Genomic DNA, 7,575 nt, shown 5'->3' on the forward strand with positions numbered 1-7,575 from the left:
GCTTCAGTTTCCTTATCTGCTCAGGACTAGCAACCAGGTCAATGTCGTGGTGGTGTCCAGCTTGTTTGAAGTAATTCACGCAAAAACACAGAATGTCATGACAGATAACAAGCACCAAACATTAGCTACAAATAATTCTGACCCTGATGATAATGGCAAAAATAAATCTTAAGGACACACAGCAGTGTACAAGTATGCTGCCATTTTTATGTACACATCTGAATCTGTCTGATTTTCTTCATTTAAACTTCTGTGGTGGCCTTGGCCAGGTAGCTCAGTTGGTGAGAGCATTGTACCAATATACCAGAGGCGCTGGTTTGCTCTGTGGTCAGGGCACATACTCTTAGGAATCAACCAATGAATGCCTAAATAGCTAGAACAACAAATCGATGCCTCTCTCCCTCTGTCTCTCTGTCTCTCTATCTCCCCCACACCTCAAATCAATAAATAAAATTTAAAAAATAAATAAATAAAATACTGTGAGTAGTTGCACCACCGGACAGAAACCAAAGAGGAAGTCTGGAGCCTCTGAGCTGCCCAGCCACAAGCTCTCATCACAAACAGCAGTTTGCAATTGTGAGCCACGGCTTGCTGGGCCATCCCCACCCACTGGCCCGAACCTTTGGGCTCTGAAGTGTTACATTTTATTGCCCTGTGGAGCTGTAGGAGGCCACTCACAAGGTAAAATGCTGCTCTCCACTCATATTTTTGAATTATGGCTTCAAGGTGGTTGCTCCTATCAAGAAAATTAAATGATTTAACATAATTTGTTGCCACTTTGATCACAACAATAATAAATAAATCTTCATGAGGAAAATGGGAAACCCATTCCAGCCTGTTTTAAAAGATGTTAAGTAATAACACAGATGTAGTTATAGATTTTTTTTTCTTTTTTTTGAGCAGAAACGACTCTATTGGGTTTTCCTGTGAGTGGAGTCACTTAGTGGAGTTGTTCTACACAACGCCCACTGCCCCCCGAGTGAGAGCTTGTCTCTTCAAACCCTTGTTAATTAGCCTATCAGGGGCTCGCTTTTATGTGGGCACCCTGTGCAATGTCAGGACATCCAAAGCCGTGGTGAATGGGTGTCTGTTTTTGTACCTGGGGGCGCACGGCACACATTTGGAAAGCACATGGAGCATAATGGACATTAACCCAGATGTCAAAAATAGCCTGCGTTTTACTACTGTTATTAAACAGTTTCCCCTTTAACCCCTCTGTGTTTACCAAAGACCCCTTTCCCCCAGCCTGTTTCTGCAAATCACTACTGAAAGGCCAGGAGAAGAAAGCCATAATCGGGCAGGTGTCTTTATTCCAAAGAAAAACAGTCTGAAGGCATACTTGTGAGACACCACACATTTATAGCCTACTCTCCTGGGGGTGATGGTCCTGGGGTAGAATCTCACTGCTGTGCTCAGCTTGCCCCCCAACTCCCCTTCCTCACCCCCCGAAACCTCCTCCCCTGCATACCCAGTTCTAGGGTTCTCTTCGGGAGAACCAAGACAAGATTCTTCACAATGGAAATAGCTTTCTCTTTTACTATGACACCAGTTGCACATTCTTTGATTTAAAATATCCAAGAAGTGCAACAACAACAGCAAAATTCCAAAGAAGAAAATTTAAAAACACCACTGAGAAATAATTAACAATATTCTAGTGTATACATTTGCAAGTGTTTATGTTTATGTGTGTGTTGATGCAAAATGAGATAGAATTACACATATAGAATTGTAATCTGCTCTTTTCACTGAAAAAATTGTGAATATCTTTACATATAATAAAATAATCTACCTCATAATTGTCATATAGCCATTGAATAAATCTTAAGCATCCCTATCACAGCTCTGTATTCATTTCCTTAAAGTCACAAATTTTAAAAATCCTTATTCTTTTATTTATTTGTGAGTCTATTTGTTGTCTGTCTTTTCCCTGAAAATACAGGCTCCATGAGGGCATAGATTTTGTCTGTTTTTTATTATTATTTTTACCATTATGTCCTTGGCACCAAGCTCATTGCCTGACACAGAGAGGAGTTCTATTACTCTGACTCCAAAAAACCTCCGCTGCCTTGCGGCATACCTCTTCAGGGGAAAGGCTAAGGGAGTAAACCCCGACAGAAAATCCAGAGCCGGAGTCCCTAAGGCGGTTTGACGTTGCAGTCAACACCGGCAACTCCTGCAGCGCACCTGAAGCCAAGCTGTATTGACTCCGTCTTTCCCTTGGATCCCTCAGCTGCGAAGAGAGGGGGGGTCTGCTGCATGGGCAACAGCAGACCCTCCATATCACCCTGCCCAGGCTCTGTAGCTTCAGCTTCACTGGAGAGGACACTCCAGCGTCATCGCAAGATGTCGATTCAACACGGGAGGAGACAGATACCGTGTCACTCCCGAGTCGGACTGCACAGCCATTCTCGGCGGTGCAGATAGACTCAAGAAGCTACACCATCGTCTCTCGAGACGGACGGCTGCCGACGACGATAACAAATCATCACAAACTTAATGGCTTAAACCCACACCCATTGATTAGCTCACAGTTCTGTAGGTCAGAAGACCAGTTAGACTCCACTGAGCTGTCTTCATAACCTCATCAGGTGAAAGTCAAGGTTTTAGCCAGGCTGGACTTTAACTTGGAAGCTCTGGGGAAGCACCCACCTCCACGCTCATTCAGGCTCTTGGCAGAATTCAGTTCCTTGTGGTGGTAGGACTGAGGTCCTGTTCCCATGCTTGCTGTCAGCTGGGAACTGCCCTTAGATCCTGCAGTATACTCTCAGGTCCTTGCCCCATGGCTCCCTCCATCTCAGCACAGCATATCCCTCTAGTGTTTCAAATTCTCCCACTTCCCCTTCTGCTACCAGCAAGAAGAAAGTCTCTGCTATTAAAGGGCTCCTGTGATTAAATTAGGTCCACTTAGATCATCTTTCTTTTGATTAACTTAGAGTCAAGGGATTAGTAACCTTCATTAGATTTGTAAGGTGGCATGATCATGGTACGAGAGGTTCACAGTCCAGATACGAAAGATAAGAGCAGGAAATTTTGGGGGAAGGGGTGGAGTGTGTGTGACTTTTGGATTCTGCCTACTCTAGGTACTATTTCATACCTAGGGAACGATTGAGGGAATCGACTTGTTCCATTCCATGAACTACGCAAAGCACAGGGACGCTAACTGAGCAGGACTGGCCTGCCCTGCCCGGCTAGAGCCTAGGCCAGTGTTGTTCAATAGAAATATAATGCAAACCATGTCTGTAATGTGGAGCCACAAAACTACAACCACATTAAAAAGAGGAATAAAAAAGAGGTGCAATTAATTATAATAATATATTTAATTTGATCCAGTATACCCAAAATGTTATTTTAACATAAAATTGATATAAAAAATAATATTCACACTAAGTCTAAAATTTCATATATTGATTTATATTCATTCAACTTCAGTATTTAAAAAACTAATTTTATACTACATCTTCAAAATCCATTGTGTATTTTACACTTACAGCACATCTCAATTGGGACTAGCCATCTTTCAAGTGCTGAGTAGCCACATGCGGCCAGTGGCTATCATATAGGACAGTAAACGTCTAGACAAGTCACCAGAAGGGGACAGTGCAGTATGTGAGAGACTTCCTGTGCTACATCCTATGCTCAGGGAGGTCAGGAAAGGCTTCTAGGGAGACATGACACCTAAACTGCGACTGATGAGTAAGTAGGAATCTATCAGGTCAAGGGTTGGTGTAAATGCACATCAGACAGAAAGAAAAGACTGTGAGGCGAGGAGAAAAGAAAGCGTTAGGACTGCAGATTCAAGTTCAGCAGAGGTGGAGTGTGGAGCATATTGCTGGAGAGAGAGGGGCCAGATGGGCCTGGCCCACATTTTCAGCAGTCCACCCTCCATCCTGAGGGCAATGGAATTGTACATGAGGCTGTAAACATGGAATGCAAGATGAAGTTGCTGCCATCATTGAAGTAGCACTGTTGCCTGCGCCGGATGAGAATGTGGTGTTGGGTGCTGTAAGACAGGATGTCTGGGCCTGCAGTGATGATCCAGGTGAGGGAGGTCTGGCCAGAGATGCTCTCACGGTGGGTGGGTGGCTCATTGCTGAAAACCAGGATTCATTTTTAAATTTTTTTAAAGCATACATATGTTTGCCCCTCAAAAAGGGATCATCTGCATTCCCAAGAGCTGGCTATGTCCCTAGAGCTTTTTTCTCTCAAATGCATTTAGGGCTCCTTGCAAATGGATTGTCTGATTAAAGGAGTGGTGACACTTTTGAGTCTTCTCTTTGGCAGAGCGTAAACCTTACCCTCAAACAGTGCACTGCCTTGTGACCTGTTGCCTAGCTGCAAATCTTTCTCTCAACTGAATAAATGATTGTTCTTTGCTACTTTATCTTGGAAAAATATCAAGGACATCGGACATTCAGTGTAATTATTTTCCCCTCGTTTCCCTGTCAGTAAAATACAACTGGTGTGTTTTAGTACTACTTTGGGTTTCTCTTTACTTTTTAATCATGTGCCCTTTTAATATATTGGTCAGCCTTTTAAAAGGATGATTAAGAAATGCTTAATACACAAAAGAATTAGAGCTATGCACAGCTCATGAAGCAGAAAGCGTGCTCTGACTTACAATTTTCATACGAAGTTTGCAGAGATTTTATGTGCCGGAATGAGTAATATGATCTGCTCTAGGAACTCCCTAGCTTTCTGGCTCTGCAAAAGTCATTTTTTTGCCCCGATTCAAGTTTCTTAACCAGAAGGGTTACACCAAACTCCTCAGAGTATGAATTAGCAGAGTTCATCCAAGCCACATATTTCATTAGCACTGTTTAATGATGGCTTGAAATAACGGCCTACCTGAGCAGACACTGGGATCTTTGGCATGCTCATTAGTCAGCGTGGCTTGAGAAGTGCTGTGTATCAACCACCAAATCAGACAGCTCAGGCTGTATATAAAAAATGGCTCACACGTGTGCATGTGTTTGATCTTTCCCCTCACTGCCATATTCCCCAGATAGCTGCACTATTGCCATATGCCCGGAAACTCCCAAAGTATTCAAAGGCCATATGTGAATGATAATGATGCAGGCACACAAAGTTGAGCATCAGCAGGGAAGATAGTCATCATTTGAAAGGTCGATGTGGGATGGTCCTCTCTTCTTACCCATTCTACTGTTTCTTTCCAGGCTGCAGCTGTATTCCACACTCAGGGCCCCTTCGGACAGTGAGAAAGCCTGAGATGCTCTGGGTACCTGTCCCTCTGGGCATGAAACATGCAAATGCACAACTGCTGCGTTTAGGTTTAGGCTTAAGGTTACACACAGGCCTTTGGATGGGGTGATGAAAGCCAACTTTGTTTCATTTTGCTCTATTTAAGGATATGTCAATATTCTTTTTTTTAATGTTTTTATTGTGAAAAAATAATCATATAATTTACCATTTTAACCAACTTAAAGCGTACATTTCCAAAACATTTTTTATATATATTATTTTATTTTATTGTTGTTCAATTACACTTGTCCCAATTTTCCCCCCTTGCTCTCCCTGGCCCCACCCACCCCACCCCCACTCCCACTGTCAATCCCCACCCTGTTGTCCATGTCCGTGGGTCCTTTATACTTGTTTCTTGACTAGACCCTTCCCCTTCTTTCCCCATTATCCCCCTCCCCATCCCCTCTGGTCACTGTCAGTCTGTTCCTAGTTTCCATGCCTCTGGTTCTATTTTGCTCATTGTTTGTTTTGTTCACTAGGTTCTACTTGTAGGTGAGATCATTTATAACCCCAAACAGAAAGTCTGTACCCACTCAGCAATAACTCCTCATTCCCCCTCCCTGGGGCCCCTGGTATCCTTTAATCTATTTTCTGCATCTATGACTTGGTCTATTCCAGATATTTTATGTAAGTGTAATCATACAGTATTTGTCCTTTGGCGTCCAGTTCATTTCACTTACATGTCATCAAGGTTCATTCATGTTGTAGCATGGGTCAAAAATTTATTTCTTCCTGGGGCTGAACAATATTCCATAGTGTGTATATACTACTTTTTGTTTATACATCCATCTGTTGGTGGATGCTCAGAAATTAGTTCTAGCTTCTGGTTACTGCTATGAACATTGGTGTACCTGTTTTCCATTCTCCTGGTATATACCTAGATGTGGAATTGCTGGATCCAGTATTGTATAAATTGTTGCACATGGTTTGTAAGTGAATGTCAAGATTTTTGGTGTCTTAACCATCTTTAACTCTCTAATTTCTATAAAGTCAAGTTAAAGAATAATTTAAAAACCATACTCATTGTAGAAAAGCGTGGAGAGAAAAAAATGACACATAATTTGATCACATAGGAATAATCACTGGAACATTTGGGCATATTTCCTTTCAATTTCTTTTTCCATATCAGGAGAGAGCTGAGAAGTATATTTGACATCTTTTGAAAAGGCTCCTTCTCTGATGTGTTTGCAGGACAATATTGAACTTTCTGTTCACTTTATCCTTCCTATATGCTTTCTCCTCCTTGCTACCTCCTCCCGTAGCCAATCTCAACCAGCCCCAACCAAGAGTGTTGTAGAGGGTCGCTGCAGGGGTGGGAGGTGAGGAGCCTCTGCAAGGATTATCTCCAATATCACTGCCAGTTACTGGGATGCTAAATGGTGTGCTTTCTTGTTGCAGCTATCAGAAGGGCTGACAAAAGGGAAAATGCAGCTCTGCAGCAATATTCTGATAATCTGTTGCAGCGTGGCTCACATCACCGTCCATCACCACCTGGAATGCTCATCAGGACTGAAGAGGAGTCTCACTTCCATTACTGAGCACGATTCTGTTCTACCTGATATTTCCTTCATCATCTCATGTCGTTCCATAGGTTGAAAAGGAAGAATGTGGCACAGGAGAAAAGTGATAGATCCTCCATTTGGTGGGAGTAGGGTAAGAGAGTTGGGATTTGGGCACTTAAAATTGGATCATCTCTTTGGGATGTTATTATTTGATAACATTTTATTTATGTTACTTCAACATCATTGGCTAAATTTTGAATTCCATGGGATTTTAACTGTGAATTCAGCTTCTGTTAGACAACTATTATAGCTTCATCTCCAGTTCTTCTGCTGGTTCAGTCTCTGTGGTCATTCCTAATGCATTAGATTATCAAAAAGTATGAATGCTGTGAGTGAGTGGTGTTGGCAGTGTTTGTATATCAAGATGCATGGAGTGTTTGACAAAGAAACCAAAACACCAAAAATGGCGAGCCTTTACCCTCCTCTATTTCTTTAATCTGTTGTTCAAAGATCCACATTTTGGTGGTGTAACCAGTAGTAACCTCTGGGCCAGGTTGGAAATGAAATCAATTTTTTAAACCACTAATACTTGCCAAGAAATCGCCTTATGAGAACGTGGTGTGTGTCTCTGACAATGCGTGGCACATCTAAATTGATCACTCATAATTTTATTAACACTGTTTCTGTACTGGAGAGTGGCAAAAGCCTGAGGCAACTGCATATTTCTGTTCCACATGTTCCATGTACCCCCATGGCTGGGGTATGGCCAAGCCTCAGGCTCTTACTATTCCCGTACTGCAGGTCTCCATGAAGA

At 42.4% G+C, this 7,575-nt stretch overlaps 1 protein-coding gene across 2 annotated transcripts in view; it reads left to right on the forward strand.

Annotated features, from left to right (window-relative positions):
- The window catches only part of ERC2 (ELKS/RAB6-interacting/CAST family member 2), a 926,792-nt gene extending 919,893 nt beyond the window's left edge, over nucleotides 1-6,899 (forward strand). For both annotated transcript variants that reach the window (XR_016512310.1, XM_090282950.1), the window contains one exon: nucleotides 6,658-6,899. The gene's annotated coding sequence lies outside the window, so the exon portion shown is untranslated. The remainder of the gene's footprint in view (nucleotides 1-6,657) is intronic.
- The last annotated feature ends 676 nt before the right edge of the window (nucleotides 6,900-7,575 follow it).

This window comes from Furipterus horrens, unplaced genomic scaffold (genome assembly GCF_987537825.1).
Source record: "Furipterus horrens unplaced genomic scaffold, mFurHor1.1.pri manual_scaffold_7, whole genome shotgun sequence".
In the NCBI taxonomy this organism is placed as follows: Eukaryota; Metazoa; Chordata; class Mammalia; order Chiroptera; family Furipteridae; genus Furipterus; species Furipterus horrens.